Source organism: Eschrichtius robustus, chromosome 3 (assembly GCF_028021215.1).
Source record: "Eschrichtius robustus isolate mEscRob2 chromosome 3, mEscRob2.pri, whole genome shotgun sequence".
NCBI classification, from domain to species: domain Eukaryota; kingdom Metazoa; phylum Chordata; class Mammalia; order Artiodactyla; family Eschrichtiidae; genus Eschrichtius; species Eschrichtius robustus.
In genome coordinates, this window is record NC_090826.1 from 112,103,646 (window position 1) to 112,126,647 (window position 23,002).

General features: G+C 39.9%; 1 protein-coding gene across 1 annotated transcript in view; it reads right to left on the minus strand.

Annotated features, from left to right (window-relative positions):
- Positions 1-23,002, minus strand: part of GATAD2B (GATA zinc finger domain containing 2B) — an 83,200-nt gene that overhangs the window by 59,201 nt on the left and 997 nt on the right. The gene's annotated exons all lie outside the window — the stretch shown is intronic.

The window sequence follows — 23,002 nt, forward strand, 5'->3', positions numbered from 1 at the left end:
ATTTTAATGGGGAAAAAAATCAGTCTTCAATTACTTCAAAGTTATACATTAGTGATTGATTGATGATACTGAAGTGTCTACCACTAATTGGATGTATTTATTAAAAATTTGGTTAAAGCAAATAAAAACTAACTACGCTGATACAGCAGAATATGGACTGGGTCTTACACAGGCACTAAAGAAAATGAGAACAAGACTTCCTGTTCTGAGATAGTATTTAAATTAAGGAGTACTGTTTTTTTTCAAAGTAGTATTCCTCAATGTGTTCAGTCCTGGGTTTATAGGAAATAAAATTGTTGTAGAGGGAACTTGCTGGTGGTCCAGTGGTTAGGACTGGGTGCTTTCACTGCCAGGTCCCAGGTTCAATCCCTGGTCGGGGAACTAAGATCCTGCAAGCCACGTGGTGTGGCCATAAAAAAAAAAAAAATTGTTGTAGAGGCAACAAAGATCTCTACTGTTCAAGTATTGCAAATAATAAAAAGTTACTGTTATACCCTACTCTCAATGACTTAATCAGCATACAGAAGAAGCAAATTACATCAACCATTTCATCTCTCATGAGACATAAAATGTTCCTAGACCAGTCTTTTCTATGAGGGTGGTTTACCCTACCAAGGGCACTGGGGAATTTCACTGTCTATCGCTAGGAAAAAGAAACATGAAAATCATCTAGAGCATTAAGTTAGTATTTAACACCTACAAAATAATAATTCTCTTCCAAAAGACAAAGCAACTCCAGCGGGGATCCACAAGGTATCTAACTAGTATAGTCTCAGGGACTTCCCTGATGGCGCAGTGGTTAAGAATCCACCTGCCAATGCAGGGGACACAGGCTTGAGCCCTGATCAGGGAAGATCCCACGTGCCGTGGAGCAACTAAGCCCGTGCGCCACAACTATTGAGCCTGCGCTCTAGAGTCCGCAAGCCACAACTACTGAGCCTGCGTGCCACAACTACTAAAGCCCACGCACCTAGAGCCCACGCTCCGCAACAGAAGCCACCTCAATGAGAAGCCCGCGCACCACAACAAAGAGTAGCCCCCACTCACCGCAACTAGACAAAGCCCGCGCGCAGCAACAAAGACCCAATGCAGCCATAAATAAATAAATATATTTATTTAATTTTTTAAATAAATAAATAAATAAATAAATAACTAGTATAGTCTCAAATCCCTAACTTATTCTCATCCTTGTATCAGCAGCATGCTATTGATTCCTAGGGACCAGGCCTGAGAACATCTCATTTCTTAATACTTGACTGCTGTTTTCATTCTCTCCTATCTGTACCTTCCCTGTACCTTTATAGGGGTACCAAGTTCTATTCAGACAAGTCACATTTAAATGTTCATACACATCTGACAATAAAAATGCAACTCAAGGGACTTCCCTGGCAGTCCAGTGGTTAAGACTCCATGCTTCCACTGCAGGGGGCATGGGTTCCATCCCTGGTCAGGGAACTAAGATTCCGCATGCCACGTGGCACAGCCTAAAAACTAAAATAAACAAACGGACGAACAAAAAACAAAAATTTCAACCCAAACATCCTAAACACCTGTCATCAACTAAGTGCCACAGAGAAAAGTCATGTTTTAGTAGTCAAATTAACATTTTGTCATAGATTTTCTAAGCACATGGATTCTTCTTGACCTGGCTTCTTCCTGTTACTAGGTATCCACCAGTGTCTCTCCCTCTCTAGCTTCCAAAGGGTAGAGCTCCTAGTCTATGAGCAGCTTTGCTTAAAGCTTCAGATATTTTACTCTGCATTAAGCTTCTCATCTTTCGCTTCTGTTGTAAAGACTGCTCGTAGCTTTATCACTAAATCACAAACAATGCCTGTAATATATATATTATATATACACGCACACACGTGCGCGCACGCACACACGCGCACACATACACATACACACACAGAGCTACCCTCTGTATGCTCATGCTCCACTCAATCTCCGACTTCAAAATGAGCCTCCAGGGGCTTCCCTGGTGGTCCAGCGGTTAAGACTGCGCTCCCAATGCAGGGGGCCTGGGTTCAGTCCCTGGTCGGGGAACTAGATCCCTGCATGCTGCAACTAAGAGCCCACCTGCCGCAACTAAAAGATCCTGCATGCCACAATGAAGATCCCTCGTGCCACAACGAAGACCTGGCGCAGCCAAATAAATAAACATTAAAAAGAAAAAAAAAGAGCCTCCAACAAGGAAGAATCTAAGATAAAATAAATTATCACAGCTACACGACTCCCATAAACTTTAAAAATCTATCCTCCCCTTTAATAATTACCACACTGAACTCCTCTGCTCAACAGGCTATGCTAGAACTAGATCTACCTATCCATTAATGATCTGATCAGAGATGGAGAAATCGCTTTGGAGTCTAACCTACTGTCCTGACTGGGCAAGTTCAGAATTCACTTCAATCTGTGACAATCTTGGTACACCTATGACACAACCAGTTACTAGAATTTCAGGACAACCACCTCGTATCACACTAATGAGGTAAATGGAGGCCAACATAAAAGGAAAGATCTGGAAAGAGAAAAGTGGTAAATATCTGATTGCCAAATTTAAATATCTTCAAAATATGTTCTCTATATTTTCAACATTAAAATTAACAACCTCAGTAATAGTGACACTTTGGGCCAGATAATTCTTTGTTCTAGGGTCTGTCCTGTGCACTGCAGGATGCTTACTCTGGCCTCTACATACTAGACACCAGTAGTAGTACCACCACCACCAGTTTTGAGAACGAAAAATGTCCCCATACACAGCCAAATGTCCTGTAGGGGGCAAAATCCTTCCCAGTTAAGGACCATTACATTAGAGTGAACACCACCAACATGATTTTACTCTCAAAGAGGTCTGTGGCTTGTATTACCAACAACCTCAACCCTGCAATTTAACACAAATACTACCAGAGGAAATAAGAAAAGTAAGAATAGTGTCAAATACCTTTAGGGGTGGGGAAGGATAATGACTAGGAGGGAGCATGAAAAAGGCTCCTGGGTGGAGGTAATCTTCTGTATCTCTATCTAGGTGGTCACCTTATAAAACATTTTCTGTATTTATACTATACCTCAATTAAAAAAGAAAAGTTCAACAAAAAACACAACAAAACAAAACAGAGGGACGACTTCCCTGGTGGGGCAGTGGTTAAGAATATGCCTTCCAATGCAGGGGACACAGGTCTGATCCCTGGTCTGGGAAGATCCCACATGCCGTGGAGCAACTAAGCCCGTGCACCACAACTACTGAACCTGCACTCTAGAGCCCGCGAGCCAAAACTACTGAGCCTGCGTGCTGCAACTACTGAAGCCCCCATGCTCTAGAGCCTGCGTGCTGCAACTACTGAAACCAGCGTGCAACAAAGAATTATCTGGCCCGAAGTGTCACTATTACTGAGGTTAATTTTAATGTTGAAAATATAGAGAACATATTTTGAACATATTTTAAAGAGCCTGTGCTCCATAACAAGAGAGGCCACCGCAATGAGAAGCCCGCACATCGCAACGAAGAGTAGCCCCCGCTCGCCACAACTAGAGAAAGCCCACACGCAGCAACGAAGAACCAACGCAGCCAAAAAAAAATAATAAAATAAATAAATTTTAAAAAAAACTGATAGGCAAGAAGCTCGATAGTATTTCCTTGCTTCAACGCTGCTAGAAATCAGGTGCAAAAGGTACAGAACCAAGACATCTGAGGAGCAGGGAGATGAGTACCTAAATATTTCTTGATGATGCAATGATTTACTCCTGAATTCAAGAGAGCTGACAGTATTCAGGTCCTTCCTTTAGGCACACAGCTCCAATTACTCATTCTTTTTTACCTACAAAGCTTTCTAAGATTGATAATCACATCTGAGATTAGGGTCATATATATCCTGTTCACTGAGACTTTCATACCTTTGACTTTGGAAGTGAAGAATGGCCCTTCCAAAACCCCTCTAACAAGAAAATCTTTAAGTAGCATTAAAGAGGTCTGCATGAGATCAGGTATGAAATATATTGGCTCCTAACACTAAGACAGTTGCTTATCCCCAAGCAAAAACCCCACTCAAACAAGAACTGGATTCTATACTCCAACAAATAGGGCAGATAAAGGGGATAATCTGAAACAAAAAGGAAAGTAGGAGGGATCATAAAAACAACAGCTTGTGAGCCTGTAAGAGTGGACGGGAATATTTTCAGACCAAGCAAGCAATTCCTAATACTGACTGAAATATTAAGTACAGAGAAGTTTAGAAGATCTTCCTATATCCTACTTGTACATCCATAAATTTCCTAGAAAAAAAAATGTCATCAGACTAGATATTTTATGCTTCATTGCTTTTTATATCCAAGGCAACGGTATTAAGATCCCTTTTTGAAGGGTCTTTTAAAAAAGAAAAATTCATTAACCAAACATTTCCAGTTGAATAAAAAATACTGTAGCTATGGCTTTGAAAACTAAAACAATATAGCTTAAAACACCTTTTATAAGGAAGAAAAGATGAAGAGCACTGATTTTACTTTTCCGTTTCTTCTAATATAATGAGAGCAGAACAGCCTTATGTAACCTGGGGAGAACGTGAACAAGACAGTTACCTCAAATAGGATTACTTGACTTTTGGCGCTGAACGTCTCAGACTACCCAATGGAGTGCAAGGGAAAGATTAATGTTTCTCAGGGAAATAAGTCATGATGTTTTTACAAATAATCAAAATTACATCATGTTGCCCTGAAGCGGAAGTATCTGCGTAAGAAAAATTTCTTCTGTAGGGACCTAGCACTATGTCTTTAAAAAACACCAACTATATTGCAATGGATTCAAAACACCACTACTGCTATATAGGTTAAGTTCCCAAAACTAAACACTTGGCCAAAGTTTAATACACCTAAAAGTAAAAGAAGGATTACTGAAAGAGATGTCCCTACGTCAATGACTTTGCATATTCAAATATTACATTCCTTTAAAGTGCTGCTGCTCTACTGAAAACTGTCGGAAATAATAAACAATAAGCTACCAAAACACCAATCCCAAATCACAAAGCTCTGGTAGATATTTAAAACTGTCAAATATCCAAGGTTAAATGAGAATCAGGAACTTTAATAACAAGCAAGTTAAGGAGTGATTCAAAGGGGGAAAATATATTAGATTTAGACTTATCCAAGAAGGTGAGACTACTACTGGGCAACCTTTTTTTTTTTTAATTTTTAAATATTTATTTATCTATTTATTTATTTAGGCTGTGCTGGGTCTTAGCTGCAGCACGTGGGGTTGCAGCATGCGGGGTATTTGTTGTGCCACGCGGGCTCTTTAGTTGCGGCATGCGGACCTCTTAGTTGCAGCATGCAAACTCTTAGTTGCAGCACACGTGTGGGATCTAGTTCCCTAACAAGGGCCCCCTGCGTTGGGAGCACCGAGTCTTACCCACTGGACCACCAGGGAAGTCCCTGGGCAACCATTTTTAAAACTTCCATGAAAGTCAATATCTGGCTGACTTTTCTTTGATTAGGATGTTCTTTCAAAAAACACAATCTGGGAATAACTACCTCCAACTTATTACAAGTATTCACCAAATAGCAGCTCATCTGCTCAGTTATATCACCATTATGCTAGGAAAAGAATTCATCTATACCACACATTGGCCTTTTTCTGTAGAGGGCCAAACAGTAAATATTTTAGGCTCTGAGGGCCTTATCTTTGTTGTGACTATTAACTCTGATACTGTAGCAGTGTGAAAGCTGTCATCGACAATATGTAATAAATAAGTGTGGTTATTTCCAATGAAACTTTATTTATGGAGACCAAAATCAGAATTTTGTATAATTTTCACATATCATGAAGTATCTTTCTTTTGATTTTGTTCAACCATTTAAAACCATAAAAAGCATTCATAACTTAGCTCATGGACTGGACAAAAACAAGCAGCAAGCAAAATCTGGTCTACCGGCCCTTAGTTTTGCTGACTCCTGATCTATACCTCTCATTTACTTTTTTTTTTTTAAATAAATTTATTTATTTATTTATTTTAGCTGTGTTGGGTCTTCATTTCTGTGCGAGGGCCCTCTCCAGTTGCGGCAAGCGGGGGTCACTCTTCATCGCGGTGTGCGGGCCTCTCTTGTTGCAGAGCACAGGCTCCAGACGCGCAGGCCCAGCAGTTGTGGCTCACGAGCCCAGCCGCTCCCCGGCATGTGGGATCTTCCCAGACCAGGGCTCGAACCCGTGTCCCCTGCACTGGCAGGCAGATTCTCAACCACTGCGCCACCAGGGAAGCCCTACTTTTTTTTTTTAAATAAATTTATTTATTTTACTTTAGGCTGTGTTGGGTCTTTGTTGCTGTGCGCGGGCTCTCTCTAGTTGTGGCGAGCGGGGGGCTACTCCTCATTGCAGTATGCAGGCTTCTCAATGCAGTGGCTTCTCTTGTTGTGGAGCACTGGCTCTAGGTGCACGGGCTTCAGCGATTGGGGCACGTGCGCTCAGCAGTTGTGGCTCGTGGGGTCTAGAGCACAGGCTCAGTGGTTGTGGGGCACGGGCTTAGTTGCTCCACGGCACGTGGGATCTTCCCAGACCAGGGATCGAACCTGTGTCCCCTGCATTGGCAGGCGGATTCTTAACCACTGCACCACCAGAGAAGTCCCCCTCTCATTTTCTTTTTTTCAATTTATTTATTTTATTTATTTATTTTTGGCTGCATTGGGTCTTCGTTGCTGCACACGGGCTTTCTGTAGTTTCGGTGAGTGGGGGCTACTCTTTGTTGCGGTGCGCGGGCTTCTCGTTGCGGTGGCTTCTCTTGTTGCGGAGCATGGGCTCTAGGCACGTGGGCTTCAGTAGTTGTGGCTTGCGGGCTCTAGAGCGCAGGCTCAGCAGTTGTGGCGCACGGGTTTAGTCGCTCCCCGGCATGTGGGATCTTCCCGGACCAGGGCTCGAACCCATGTCCCCTGCATTGGCAGGCGGATTCTTAACCACTGCGCCACCAGGCAAGTCCTCTCATTTACTTTTATTAAACACTTCAAATTTACACAAAAGTGTAGAGAATAATATAACAACCATTTACTTATCACACTAACTTAAGAGATATAACGTTACAAATAAAACTGAAGCTAAGTATTCCAATCCTATTTCTCTCTTCCTTTCCCCAAAGGTAACCACTAGACTGAATTTGGTTTACCACTGCCATGGTATTTTTTTTGGTTTTTTGTTTGTTTTTTTTTTAGTACTTTTACTTTATCTGTGCGAGTATAGCTATATAAAACATTATATCATTTTGCAAGTTCAAAATTTTTATGGGATTATATCATATACATATGTATATCACTTTGCAACTTACTTTTTTAACGTTACCTTTGATAATTTATCCAGGTTGATACATGTAACTTGTTCATTCATCTTAAATGGTATACAGAATGCCAACTATGGGATATCACAATTTAGTTTTCCACTTCCTGTTCACTCAACAAATTAATTACATATTATATGGCAGGAATTGTTTTAGGTGCAAGGGCTACAACAGTGAATAAGGCAAAATTCTTCTCGCCATGGAGTTTACTCTGATAGACACTAGCACTTTCTCTTTACTGACATTACCTCTTTCCAAGTGAAGTCTCAAAAGTGACCCTAACCTAATTTTATCCAAAGCATAAAAGAAAGTGAAGAAAAAAAAAGCCATCAATTTTATTTAGTAAATGGAAGAGAAATCCTTTCTCCTTCATTAAGTTTTGTTTAAAGATATTTCTTGCTAAGCTAAAAGAGATAAAAGAAAACTGCAGGAATAAATTTCACCCCAAATATCAAAATCATTAAGCTTTCGACATTTTAAAATTAGAACCCGGGGCTTCCCTGGTGGTGCAGTGATTAAGAATCTGCCTGCCAATGCAGGGGACAAGGGTTCGAGCCCTGGTCCGGGAAGATCCCACATGCGCGGAGCAACTAAACCCAAGCGTCACAACTACTGAGCCTGCGCTCTAGAGCCTGCGAGCCACAACTACTGACGCCTGTGCACCTAGAGCCCGTGCTGCACAACAAGAGAAGCCACCGCAATGAGAAGCCCACGCACTGCAACAAAGAGTAGCCCCTACTCACCGCAACTAGAGAAAGCCCGCACACAGCAAAGAAGACCCAACACAGCCAAAAATAAATAAATAAAGTAAATAAATTTATTTAAAAAAAAAAATTAGAACCCCGTTCACAGTTGCCTGCATTTAGACTTACACTACAAACAGGGAGTACTGATGATAAGACATCTGAAGCTTCCAGTTTCTGTTCCTCTCATTTCCCAAAACCAGTGTCAAGCGATAAGGAAGATAAAGATCAGCAGTGGATCTAAATCTTTTGGTCAACAGAAGGAAATATTATAGTAATCCAAAACTTAATAGAACTGATATTAACAGGCCTAGAAGACAAGTTTTGCTCCTTGGAAATAAAATGACAGACTTTCTGAGTAGGAATTAAACAAGACATCACCACCAACAATAATAAATTAATGAAACAGTCTCCAATGCTCTTTTAATTCCAAAGGAGATGGTAACTTTGAACACATCTCATACCCTTGAATTAGTCAAATTTCCTGTCACTGCTTAAGGATGTGTACGAAAACTAAGTTTGTTTCATTTTACTGCTGCCAGTAGGCCATGAATGTGGAATAAAATAAAGAATGTATGTAGGGTCATGGTACCACCAAAGGTAACGCCCTTCTCTGGGCAAGTGAAGGCCTACTAATAAGTTCTAAGTTCAGTAAACAAAATTTAAATCTACTGAATAAAAAGAATCACCTTCACCCTAAAAGCAGAGAAATGCGATGAGGAAGAAGACAAATAACTGAACAATGAGCAGAAAACTAGTTGGAAAGGAAATGAGTCGTATAAGGCATTTGGTCTTATTTGTCTTAACATCCCCATTCCCTAAAAACCATATAACCCTGCTGATTTAGCAGTGTTTGGCTTTCTGCCTCTGCCTACTGGGAGTTTAACAAGAACTCCAGTAAGGAGCTTCCACGAGAGCAGTCAGCTGGGAACTGTATATGCTCCTTATTCCTGAAGTTGTCCTGATTTTAAAAGATTGTCGTGACAAGAAATCACCTTGTCGAAACTTTTACATTTACACTGACAATTGAGAGGTTTGAAGGACATTTCCAAAAAGTAAAATTTGCTTCTAAAATGCATACTCCTCTTCCCAACAACTGGCTACAGTTAACATGGCCAATAATCAAAATCCAAAGATATCTGCATTTAAGGAAGGAAATTCTAATAAAGTACAAAAGTGCTTCCAAAGGCGCTTGAAGACAGTACTCATCATTGTCCAGCCACACTACTTCTCTCAAATTTAGATTTAAATTGAGTTGTTTTAGAAACTCTCATAGCCTGTTGGTGTGAATATATTAAATATAAATACAAATTACTGGAAGATAATTTAGTATCTAACAAAATTTTAAATGTGCATGCCCTTTGGTCTAGTAATTATATTTCTAGGAATTTTACCTACAGATATACTAAAACGTATAAAGATGTATGTAAGATGTTTCACTGGAACCCTGGTTATGACAGTATACCCACGCACTGGAAACACCCTAAATGTTCCTCAGAGGCGATAGATTAAGTACAAATTAAAGTATATCCATACAATGAAATATTGCACAGCCGCTAAAACAATGACAAACATTGTGTAATACACACACACACACACGAAGAGTACAGCATAATGCTCAAGAATTTGAGCGCAACAGTCAAACTTCCAGATTTTGTGTCCCAGCTCTTTTACTGACTAGGTATGTGACCTTAGGCAAATCACTTAAGCTCTCTGCGCCTCAGTTTTTTTTTAATCTGTAAAATGGGAATGATGACAGCATCTACCTTTAGAGTATTGTGAGGATTAAACAAGTTAATGTGAAGTGCTTAAAATAGTGCCTGCACATAGAAAAGCCCAGTAAATGTTAGTTATTATTAAAAACATATCCAAGGGAATTCCCTGGCGGTCCAGTGGTTAGGACTTGGAGCTTTCAGTGCTGTGGGCATGGGTTCGATCCCTGGTCGGGGAACTAAGATCCCGCAAGCCGCACAGTGCAGCCAAAAAAAACAAAAACAAAAAAACCACATATCCAAGGTATTAAATGGACATGGGCAAACAATTACAATGGCTAAAACTAAAACAACAGAAGTTGGGATAGACAAAGATAGATGGAATAAAGAGAGGTTCTGAAAACAGAATTTTCAGGATTTGGTAAGCTTAACTCACACTCAGACCCAAGTCGTAAAAGGTGCTGATATGTTGTTCCTCCTACGTTGTTAGTTAATTTATAAATACATTGTATCTAGTATTGCAGTTATTTTAATACCTGTCTTCTCTTCTGTACTATGTATCCTCTTGAGGACTGAGGCTGTATCATTTATCTTTACATACTCTACAACACCTATGTGTATGTCTTTTACATAGTAGGTTTACAATAAACACCTAATACCTATGAATGTTCATATGAATATATGAATGGTCAGGCTTTTTCAGTTCCCCACAACCAGCCGATTTAAGTGGTTACAAAGTAAACAGAGCTCCATGGAAAAGAGACCCAAGTTTTCTCTTTATCTGAGTGATTAACTGTCATTTTCCTAAACCAAACCAGTCTAGGATAGAGAAAACCACCTGGGGTCTATACTCCAGGAATTGGAAAAATAACCCTGTTATCACTGATCAGAGCCTAGGATTTTCTGACATAATTTGGGATTTAGGACCACTGATGAAATTACAAAAGAGATTTTATGAACTATGTAATCAGCATTCCTAAAATAAGTTTAATAACCTAGCAGTACTCAAATTATGTTTACTCAATGCTGACTAAGAGAATAATAGCAATGAAAGTTATTAAAGAGCAAGACTTGCAGGCAATAGGAAAGGTATACAGCCATAAAGTCGAATATTCTTTCCCAACGAAGTTCTGGTATCCATGAAAAGATTTTCACCCTTAAAATTTTCATTTAAAGAATAAGTAAATTCTCTACATATAGATTTGAAAAAAATCTCATATATTATTAAATGAAAAAAAGCAAGACGTGGAAAACTATGCCATCTTTTGTGTAAAGAGAAAAACTAAAAATAAATTCACATTTGCTTGCATATATATAAAAAACTCTGAAATGATAGAAAAGAAAGGAATAACAATGATGTGGGGCTTAAAACTAAGCAGGTGAGAAACAATGATGAAAAACTTTTCACTATATATCTTGATTTTTTTTTTTAATTTGAACCAAACTTTTAACAATAAATAAAATGTTCCAACCATAACAAATTCATTTACAAGAACAAAAGCTATTCGGAGTAACCTTGTTTCTAATACCGTAGAGAAAAATACTGTGATCCAAGGAGCTAGGTGAAATTAAAACTCTCCATGATAGGAATCAGCTGCCATATTATAGTAACAGCATTCCATTCAGTTTAGTTTTATTTATACTGTTTGGCCCAAAATAAAAAAGGATGTGAACAGAAAAACCCAGTCTAAAATTCATATGGCATCTCAAGGGATCCCAAATAGCCAAAACAATCTTGAAAAAGAAGAGGAGTCAGAGGACTTACACCTCCTGATTTCAAAATTTACTACAAAGCTAGAGTAACTGAAACAGTGTGGTACTGGCATAAAGACAGACATACAGACAAATGGAACAGAACAGAGACTCCAGAAATAAAGCCTTGCATATATGGTTAAATGATTATCAACAAGGGTGTCAAGACCATTCAATGGAGAAGGGACTGTCTTTTCAACAAATGGTGCTGGAAAAACTGGATATCCACATGCCAAAGAATAAAACTGGACCCTTACCTTAGAGCATATACAAACATTAACTCAAAATGGATCAAAGACCTAAACGTAAGAACTAAAAGTATAAAACTCTTAGAAGGAAACAAAGGAGGAAAAAGCTTCATGACGTTGGAGTTGGCAAAAATTTCTTAATACAACACAAAAAACGGCAACGAAAGAAAAAGTAAACTGGATCTCATCAAAATTAAAAATTTTGGGGACTTCCCTGGTGGTCCAGTGGTTGACTCCCTGGTGAGGGAACTAGATCCCGCATGCCACAACTGAAAGATTCCGCATGCCGCAACTAAGACCCGGTGCAGCCAAATAAATAAATAAATAATTTTTTAAAAAATTAAAAATTTTTGTGCATCAAAGGACATTATCAACAGAGTAAAAAAATAACCCACAAAATGGGAGAAAACATTTGCAAACCATATATCTGATACAGGATTAATATCTAGTATAAAGAACTCCTACCACTCAACAACAAGAAAAGAAACAACCCAATTAAAAAATGGGCAAGGCCTTGAATAGACACTTCTCCACAGAAGATATACAAATGACCAATAAGCACATAAAAAGATGCTCAAAATCACTAATCATTAGAGAAATGCAAATCAAAACGATGAGATACCACTCCATAGCAATTAGGATGGCTTTTATAAAAACAAAAATTAAAAAAAAAAGAAAGAAAATAGCAAGTGTTGGTAATAAGAACGTAGAGAAATTGGAATCCTCGTACATTGCTGATGGGAATGTAAATGATATAGTCACTGTAGAAAACAGTACGACAGTTCCTCAAAAAATTAAACATAGAATTGCCATATGATCCAGCAATTCCAATTCTGGGTATATACCCAAAAGAATTGAAAGCAGGGACTCAGATGTCTGTACACTCATGTTCACAGCAGCATCATTCACAATAGCCAAAAGGTGGAAACAACCGAAATGTCCGTTGACAAATAAACAAAACATGGTAAAGTGTGTGTATATATATACACACATGTATATATACACACACATACATGTATGTGTGTGTGTGTGTATATATATATATAATGGAATATTATTCAGCCTTACAAAGGAATGAAATTCTGACACATGCTACAAAATGGATGAACCTTGAAGGCATTATGCTAAAACGAAATGAGCCAGACACAAAAGGACAAATATTGTATGATTCTACTTATGTGAAGTTCTTAGAGGAGTCAAATTTACAGAGACAGAAAGTAGAATAGTGGTTGCCAGCGGCTAAGGGGAGGAATAACAGGGAATTATTTTTTAATGGGTACAGAGTTACTATTTGCCAGGCAGAGAGAAGTTAAAGGTCTTACAACTAGTAAGCAGCAAAGTAGAAATTTGAACCTAGGACTCTCCAACTGCAAAGCTATACTTTTAAAAGTGACCAAAACTTATTCTAAATTAACCAAAGAAGGAAAGATTTCAACTAATTATGTAAAAATACCCCCAAGATTAGTACCAATACTAGACTATTTTCTCATATCCAGACACCAGAATTAAGTGTATGCACAACACTGAGAATGGTTAGTTCTGAAGGAGAACAAGAGCGAGTGCAAAGTTTTTCAGAATAACCAGCAAAACCTAATGCGACACTCTAGGCAACACATGAAAGATGTGCTAAGCAGCCCCAGTAACAACAAAATTAAAATGACCACTTTCAAAGGCTTATTCAGATAATTCTTAAAGCTGTAAAACAATGAGTAAAAATCTCACTGTTCTCCTCCAATACACCTCTGTACCATAAAAGTGCCCCTTATACAGTCATCTTCACACTCTCAACCAAACTGAATCTAGAAGACAGCAAAGAAGTCACACATAACTAGAGACACTTCTAAGTTTTATTTTTTGATACAACTTTATCATATTGTATTTTACTCCCTCCTGTGAATATTATCAGGTATTCAGCCAGCCAGAATAGAAGGTTTAATCTGGAAATAGAAACTGCTCAGATTCTAACCTTGGTTATACTCTTCTGTGACATCTACCACTCTGTCTTTGACAAAACTGGGAACCTACAATTTAATACCAGATATATATCAAGGCTTCGGTAGTATGAATGCAACAATCAAAACAGTTCATTACAGATGGTACTCCTTCGTGTATAGTAATTCATTAAATCTCAAAGAAATTTTTACACCACTATTTAAGCTAGAGACATCTTATTCCCTTGAACCCTCAAGGCTTTTCAAAGTTGCACTTGCCATTTTTAAGATGTTTCTGCCCACTGCAAGCAGAGCTGTAAAAGATCCTTTTCCAGTCACCCATATTCCTTGAAAGCTTTCAGTTTAATATTAATGCATTATACAGAACTCAACTGGGAAACAGCTCTCCAAGCAGAAGGTGAAGAGTTAAAAATGCAGGCTAATGAAAACTTAAGACTGAATCCTAGTGCAATAAGAGACCCATATTCTGGGCTTCCCTGGTGGCACAGTGGTTCAGAATCTGCCTGCCAATGCAGGGGACACTGGTTGGAGACCTGGTCCAGGAAGATCCCACATGCCGCAGAGCAACTAAGCCCGTGCGCCACAACTACTGAGCCTGCGCTCGAGAGCCCGCAAGCCACAACTACTGAAGCCCGCGTGCCTAGAGCCCGTGCTCCGCAACGAGAGAAGCCACTGAAATGAGAAGCCCGCACACTGCAACAAAGAGTAGCCCCCGCTCGCTGCAACTAGAGAAAGCCCACGCGCAGCAACGAAGACCCAACGCAGCCAAAATTAATAAATAAATAAAATAAATAAATTTATATATTAAAAAAAGAGAGACCCATATTCTAGTTTCCATTCACTTGGCAGAAAATATCTGGATTTAATATACTCTTAAGAAAGCAAAACTTTCAAATTCACAATGCACTCAGACAAGGAACTCAGCAAGCATTCTTTACTAACTGAATTATAAAATGAGAAAAGAAGAGCATTAGAGTAACATAATAATTATTCATGGACACTACTACATGAGAAGAGTGTCATGCTACTCACATCAGATTTCCATAGAATCTAATATAGGGTCTTCTAGCCAACCTGTCCAGAGCAGTAACAATACACATGACCAACTGCTTCAATCCATTTGATAGCAACAATCAATCTAGCCATATAAATGTTAAAGAGTGGTTAGAAAAGTGCCCCTCCCTCCAAAATATGTTATCCTATTGGGGAAATATTTTCAACATTTTTCACTGGCAGCTCAACCTATTTAGTGGTGAACACCATTCAGGTAACCTTTATGCCTTTAAACAACACAGGACAAATTTCTCAAAGTTTTGTTTTAATTTCAAGACTAATGTATCATCTTTAAAGGACTGAAAAGAATCAAAGGTATTGTTCCTTCTTGCCTCTGATCCCCAGGTCCGTCTGCATGATTCACAGAAGAGAAAGAATGGGGGGCTTTACAGATTCCTTAGTGTGATACTACCATCTTTACAGAAAGGAAGAGTTTCTTGCTCCTGGCTCAAGGGATTCTGCTCACTCACAAAGCTGAAACCTTACTCTCCTGCTTCCTAGAACGTTAGATGAAAGAAGGTGGGGGCAGCAGCTCAGTAACAGTTACCCTCCTGAGAACTCACTGAAGGTGAGGGCCAAGCTGGATGAGCTGTGCCATTTGCCTTAGAAAATTCATAAGGAAAAAAACCGCAGCCTCCGAACCAGTGAAGTTTCTAAAATATATGTAGTCCAATGCCACCATACTACTTCTCTGAAAAACCAGCACACGAAAGCAGTCAATTCCCTCATTCAAGAGTGACAACCCTTAAAAAAAAACAACAACAACCCATGAAGAACTACAGGGAAGCAGAATATCAAGGTGCAGTACTGTCTTCTCGAAGGGATGCTCTTTCATGGTCAAATAATTTCCAGAAGCTTTGCATCCTTTAGCCTTTCTTTTACCACTCCTAATACACAGTGTATATTTAGACACGCAAGGCTCTGGGACATTATGTTGTAAAGAAATCTGCCTTAACGCAGAATTTTTCAAAACCCTATTTGACCACATTATACTTTCATATAAGACCTATTAATATTGAGGAAAACTATCTTTCTTTTGTTTGTTTTGTTTTTGTAAAGGCAAAACAAAACTCTATGAGAAGCGTTAGGAGAATGGTAAGATCACAACTTTTGGAGTCAGGCAGAGTTGTTCAAATACTGGATTCACCACTTTCATTAATTTTTGAGATTCTAGCAAAATGACAACCTCCCTGGGAATTGAGTTTTCTCATCTGTAAAATGATCATAATATCTCCCTCACAGAGTTACTGTAAGAATTTAAATAGCATAAAGCCTTACACAAAGAAAGTGCTCAACAAATGAGTTTATATTTACATTTTTAAAATTCCCTTCAGGGACTTCCCTGGTGGCGCAGTGGTTAAGAATCTGCCTGCCAATGCAGGGCACACGGTTCGAGCCCTGGTCCAGGAAGATCTCACATGCCGCAGAGCAACTAAGCCCATGAGCCACAACTACTGAGCCTGAGCTCTAGAGCCCACGAGCCACAACTACTGAGCCCGTGTGCCACAACTGCTGAAGCCGGCACGCCTAGGGCCCGTGCTCTGCAACAAGAGAAGCCACCGCAATGAGAAGCCCGTGCACTGCAATGAACAGTAGCCCCCACTCGCTGCAACTAGAGAAAGCCCCTGTGCAACAAACACCCAACGCAGTCAAAAATAAATAAATTAATTAAATAAATAAATAATAAAAATTCCCTTCGAGTTCCAAAAGTTGCAAAAATTCAATTTTTTAAAATCTGAGGGAAAAATTACAGAATCCATGACTGAAATACTCCCTGAGAAGTGTAATTTCTCAGGATTTTGCAAACTTTTTAATCCACTGGACTACTGGCAAGGCCTTTAAATTTGCCACATTTAAGATGATATAGGGGGACTTGCCTGGTGGCACAGTGCATAAGACTGTGCGCTCCCAATGCAGGATGCCCGGGTTCAATCTCTGGTCAGGGAACTAGATCCCACATGCATGCCACAACTGAGAGTTCGAGTGCCACAACTAAGGAGCTGGCGAGCCACAACTAAGGAGACCGCCTGCCGCAACCAGGACCCGGTGCAACCAAATAAATAGTATTTAAAAAAAAAAAAGAATGATATACAGGAACACACTACATCTACTGATAAAAATGGATATGAACAAACACATGTTGTAGAAGAGTATTTATGGTTTCAGTGATAAAAAGGGCCTTACATGAATATAAACAAGAAAAAATGAGTTGTGAGAAAAGCTCAGCTTGTGTCAGCACATAATAACTAACAACTGTACCATGTTTTAGCTTATAAAACATCTTTACATGCATAATCTCATTTGACTGACAAAGAGACCTAGTGAAACAGATAAAGCAGCTACTGATCCTCATTTCTACGCTGAGAAAACTATGGTTTGGAGACTTCAAGTGACTCAACCAAGGTCACACAGATGATAAATAGAACCAAGACTCCAAACTTGTTCTTCTGCTCCCAGAACATAACAAATAGGGCATCTTCTAAATGTACACAGCATTTTCTCAACCCACAGAATTATTCATATTTTAAAACACTTTTTGGGTGACAGGCACCATGCTAGGCACTGGAGACACAAAAGTAAAAAGACATGGTATCTCTTTATTTCAGAATGTTGTCAGACCATTGTGGGGAGACAAGCAATATTTATAAATTAGAGTGAGATCAAAGAAGAAAGTTTATCTAAGTCTCTTCGGGCAAGTAAAGGAAGGCTTCCCAGAGACAGCAGCATTTGAGATGAAATTTGGAAGCTGATCTGGGAACTAAAAGAACTGTATTTGCAGGACTTCCCTGGTGGCACAGTGGTTGGGAGTCCGCCTGCCAATGCAGGGGACACGGGTTTGAGCCCTGGTCCGGGAAGATCCCACATGCCACAGAGCAACTAAGCCCATGCACCACAGCTGCTGAGCCTGCTCTCTAGAGCGTGCAAGCCACAACTACTGAGCCCGTGTGCCAAGAGCCCGTGCTCTGCAACAAGAGAAGCCACCACAATGAGCAACCCACACACCGCAACGAAGAGTAGCCCCCACTCACCGCAACTAGAGAAAGCCCGCACACAGCAATGAAGACCCTACGCAGCCAAAAATAAATTAATTAATAAATTAAAAAAAAAAAAAAAAAGAACTGTATTTGCTCATGTATAAACTGTAAAGGGAGGAAAGTAAGGCTGGATAGAAAAACAAAGGTCAAGATTTACAAAGGGGCTTTGATATTATGCGGAGTACCTTTAAATGATTGGAAACTATTGAATACCTCTGAGAAGGGGAAGTAGAATAATCAGATCTCCATTAGACTATTTTGAAGAGAATATGATTGAGAGTTTAAAAGGAAACAAGACTAAAAACAAACAGAACTGTAAGAGATCATGGCAATATTCCAAATAAGAGTTGCTGTGGTCCTGAATTAGGAGACCCGCAATGGAGATACAGAAAAAAGGTATAGATTCAGAAATATTTGGAAAGTAATGGATAAGGGAGAGAGAGAGAATTGACAATGATGCTCTCATTTCTGGCTTAGGTGACTCAATGAATCACAAAAGGGGAATAGATGATGAAAACGTTGAGCTTGAGGTACCAATGGAATACAGAGATGGATACGTCTAGCACAAAGTAGACAACTGGAAACAGAGCGCTGGAGTTTAGGAAATGTGATAATATATGTGAATATATATGAAGATTTTTTTCCATAATCAAGTATTATTTACCATTTCAATGGGAAGGCAATCATTTTACCATTATTTGTATAATGCTTCAAAGTTCAAAAAACATTTTAATATCCTGTATCATGCTTACCACATTTCATAGTTTTGTTATAAACAAATACGACGTTAGGAAAAATTATTATTCCTATTTGATCAAGAAATAGTTATTGAGTATTAACTATATGCCAAACACTGCACTAGGCATTAAACAAAACACCAAAGTAAATCCATGCCTTCATAGACCTTCCATCATACCAGGGGAATCAATAAGCAATAAACGTAACAAATAAGTACGTTAGAAAGCTGTAAGTGCTATATGAAAAAGAAAGAACAGAGAAGGATTACCAGTGAGGAGTGGAAGTTGAAGGTGAAATTTTAAATAGGGGTAGGATAAAGTCTCATTGAAAAGGTGCCTTTTAACAAAGGCTTGATTGAAGAAGGTAAGAAAATTAGTCATTTGTATTATCTCTGTGGAAAAAACTAGCTATTTCCCACTAGAGGGAATAACTAGTGCAAAGGTCCTGAGATAAAGAGTGTGGCTGATGCACTTAAGGAACAAGTCAACGTGGCTGGAATGGAGTGAGCAAAAGGGAGGATGACAGGAGATCAAAAAGAGAAGAGTAGGGAGAAGCAGATCACGTAAGACCTTAAAGCCCACTGTAAAGACTGGCTTTTACTGTGCAAGAAACGGGAGTTCAAAAATTTGGAGGCTTGGGAATTCCCTGGCGGTCCGGTGGTTAGGACTCCGTGCTTTCACTGCTGAGGGCCTGGGTTCGATCCCACAAGCCACGCGGCCAAAAAAAAAAAAAAAATTTAGGAGGCTTACCCAAAATCCTGTATCTAATAAATGGTAAAGCTAGGATTCGACCCGGGATTTCTAGACTCTCTACGCTTGTGTTCTGTTATTCCAATTTGCCACTTATTAGCCCACAAACTCCCTCCAAGGAAGTGTGAATTTAAATATCCTCAAAAAGCTAACTTTATAAATACCTTCTAGGTTAGACACGCACAACCTCTCCAATTAACATTTCTAATCCCTCACAACCATAATGAGAATTTACTAATCTTAAAGTCTAATCTAAATCCTAATATTCCAGCCTATTTTTGGGGAGATTACAAACTCCACCTTCCCCGTAAATGAGACAAGATCAAGAAAGCTTTATTAGGAGGCTTAAAGCATGACTTTCAGGTTCAAGTAACGATAACCTGAATTACTTTTAAAAATGTATACTAGCCAGATGTGGAAAAAAAAACAAGAGAATGGCTCAGGAATGCCAAAGTATTGTCATTTTCCTTAATAGCTTTAATAACAATTAAGTTCACATGTAGTCAAAGAAGCTTCTACAATTATGACGACTCTTTGAGGTCTGGGATTTGACCATTTCATACCTCAAAATTAACAAAATATGTGTCCTCATTCATCTGCTGCTTTTGGTACTACAACCCAGAACTCTTGATAGCGTCTTGCCAGTTGATGGCAACTTACGGCAAAGACCAGAGGATTTTGAGGGAAACATCAAACATTACTGAGTAACCATCTAGAAGTATATCAGACTGGTTAAGCCCTTAATGATCCTAGGTCACTCCTTTCCTACTGAATAAACTCAAACTGTATAGGGATATTTCATATATCCATAAAAGAAAAGGTAAAAGATGGAACATGAAGAGGGAGCATTTCAAATCAAATCTACTCTTCAGAGGCTTTCATCACTACTACGCAAATATAGGAGGCTCTCTGCTTCATGGACTCTGGAGCCACCAAAATCCCCAACCAGTACCTACAGAAAAAACGTCACAGGGATTACTAAAGATAAAACAAACTATATGGCTAATAGAAGCTTTCCCCCACAAAGCCAGTTCTTTTCAACAGAAACTGAACTTCCTTATGTATCCTTTCTCAGGCTTAGCCAATGCAAGAGAACTGCAACTTTGTGTGGCACTGCCTGATAGGCTAGATTTTTCCTGAGCAAGAGGTGAACAGCTTTATGCCAGGACTAGATTTATAGTCAATCTGACTGTCTTTTTTTTTCTTCCCCTCTAAACTGTCTCAGAAAATGCCTGGCTATTGTGCCTTAATATGTAATGAAGCAGAGCTTTAAGTACTGCAAGTGGTCTGGAGAAGAAAGTCCCTCAGTTCCAGTATGGCTCAAATCATGATTTCTCTAGCAATTGTTTTAATCAACCAAAGCTGGTTTGGCTTTTCTCAATGAACTAAATGAGCATCCTGAGCTGAGTGCAGAGGGGCTACTTGTCAGCGTGACTCCCAACGAGGTGGCTAACATGGAATATGCTCCTGAGTCTAGAAACCAGGACAGCACAGCTGCTGTTCCCCTAAATATGCACCTTCAGCTTGATGGGTGGGGGAGGTAAGGAAGGAAGGAAGACTCAGTAAATTGAAACAAGAGGGACATCCCTGGTGGCGCAGTGGTTAAGAATCCGCCTGCCAATGCAGGGAACACGGGCTCGAGCCCTGGTCCAGGAAGATCCCACATGCCTCGGAGCAACTACACCCGTGCACCACAACTACTGAGCCTGCACTCTAGAGCCCACGTGCCACAACTACTGAAGCCCACGCGCCTAGAGCCTGTGCTCCGCAACAAGAGAAGCCACCGCAATGAGAAGCCTGCACACTGCAACAAAGAGTAGCCCCGGCTCTCTGCAACTAGAGAAAGCCCGCACACAGCAAGGAAGACCCAACACAGCCAAAAATAAATAAAATTAAATTCGAATAACAACAGGCCTAGTTTACATACAACATACAAGATAAGGCTTAATCCAGAGGTCCCAGCAGAAGATTAGGATACTATTATTGACACACTGACTCTTCCACACTGCTGTTCTCTAAACAAAACCCAACCTGGAGATCTGGCCAGGCCCAGCCGGAAAAAAAAAAAAGGTGGGGGCGGTGGGTGGTAAGGAGAGACATTAGTCCAAAAAAGGGGAGGCAGGCAGCACACAGACTTTTGAATGTACTTTAAGACTATGAAATTCAGAACAGAATTCTCACGTTTCCCTTCCCCACCACCCTACGGCCTTACGCTAAACACAGCAGTAAAAGTTACTGCCGTAACTTACATCTGAAGTGCTGATCAGGGAACCTGGTTAACGTTGTTCCTAGACAAGTATTTGAATGTAGCCTCTATTCAGACCCTACTGGGACTGCCTCTAAACAGGAAGTTAACAGACATCACACATAGGCAGGGAAGGCAAACCACAGTGTCATAAAGATGGATGCTGCTGTCAGCTACTCATCACTCTCACCTCATCGAAAGTGTTCTCAAGTCAGGAACAGGCAGGACAAAAGTCCATAAGCCTCACCTCTTCTCAAACTGGGTCACTCAGCCTAAAGGTCCAGCCTTCTGATTCCTGCTAATTAATACTTATCTACTTCATTCCTTACCATGATGACTACCACTGCCACTAGACTAAAAAGACTATATTCCTCTTAAAACGGAACACAGTACTACCAAATCAGTACTCCCATTAACTCGTTATTTATACAGCCCATCTGCTTAAAAAGCCCAAGGAAAGACTATTCTTGACACAGCCCATTCCAAAACAGTCAGAGACTGAATATCAGTCACAAAAAAGCAGCACCATTTCCAACAGGTGTGGGCCTTCCCTCAAAGTATATTAAGCCTGTCCATAGCACCACCTTTACCAGCTCCAGCAGTAGCCTCTTTCCCAACCAAGCACCAACAGAAATGCTACTCCAGGACAATACCGAGACTGCTCCAAGACCAAAAATATGAATCCAAATGGTTATCTCAAGGAAGAGTTTAAGTCAGTGTATCAAAGAAGGAGCATTAAAGCTAGCACTAAACTCCCAAATAGGATAATCTCCAACATACAGACAACAACATATAGACAGCACGCTGCTGCAAGAAAACAATCAGAAGTCATCTGTACTGGGACGGAGACTGGATGGCTGGAGGACACAGGTGAGAAAGAGAGAGACTCCTTTTCACTTTGTATCACATGCATGCATTGTCTTTTTAAAAAATAATTTTGAGAGAAAAATGTTTTAAAAACTCAAAAGCATCAGCTCTTCTCCCAACATAGATCTGTTAAACCGGCTTTTACTCCAGCTGCTGCAAGTTCAAATCTCTCTTTCAGTCTGGCCTGAAAGCACCGCTCTTTTCCTTTGCTGAAACACACTACGTTAAGCATCTCCCAGCTCCTTCACACGCACACAAAAGCCCTCTAAATAATCATTTATCAGAAATGAGAAAACTGGTTCTCGGAAGGCTACCTGATTCTCCAGATGACAGCAGCAGAAGAGGCTGATAGCTAGCTCAGTTAGCATCCACATGCCACCCACCCACCATCAATGCCTCCATCTCCACTTCAGTGCCAGCCCTATGAACTAACACCTTGTGTGTGGAGGGAAGTTGATGCCAGGGAAGAATCCAAAGAGGCTACCATACCTTTATGAAGGGGGAAAGTGCCTGGGCCGGCGAATGGCACCGAAAGCTCTGCACTCATAGGAGTGGCTAGCTCCTTAGTGTAATTGAGAGCTGGGAGGCAAAAAGTACTCTA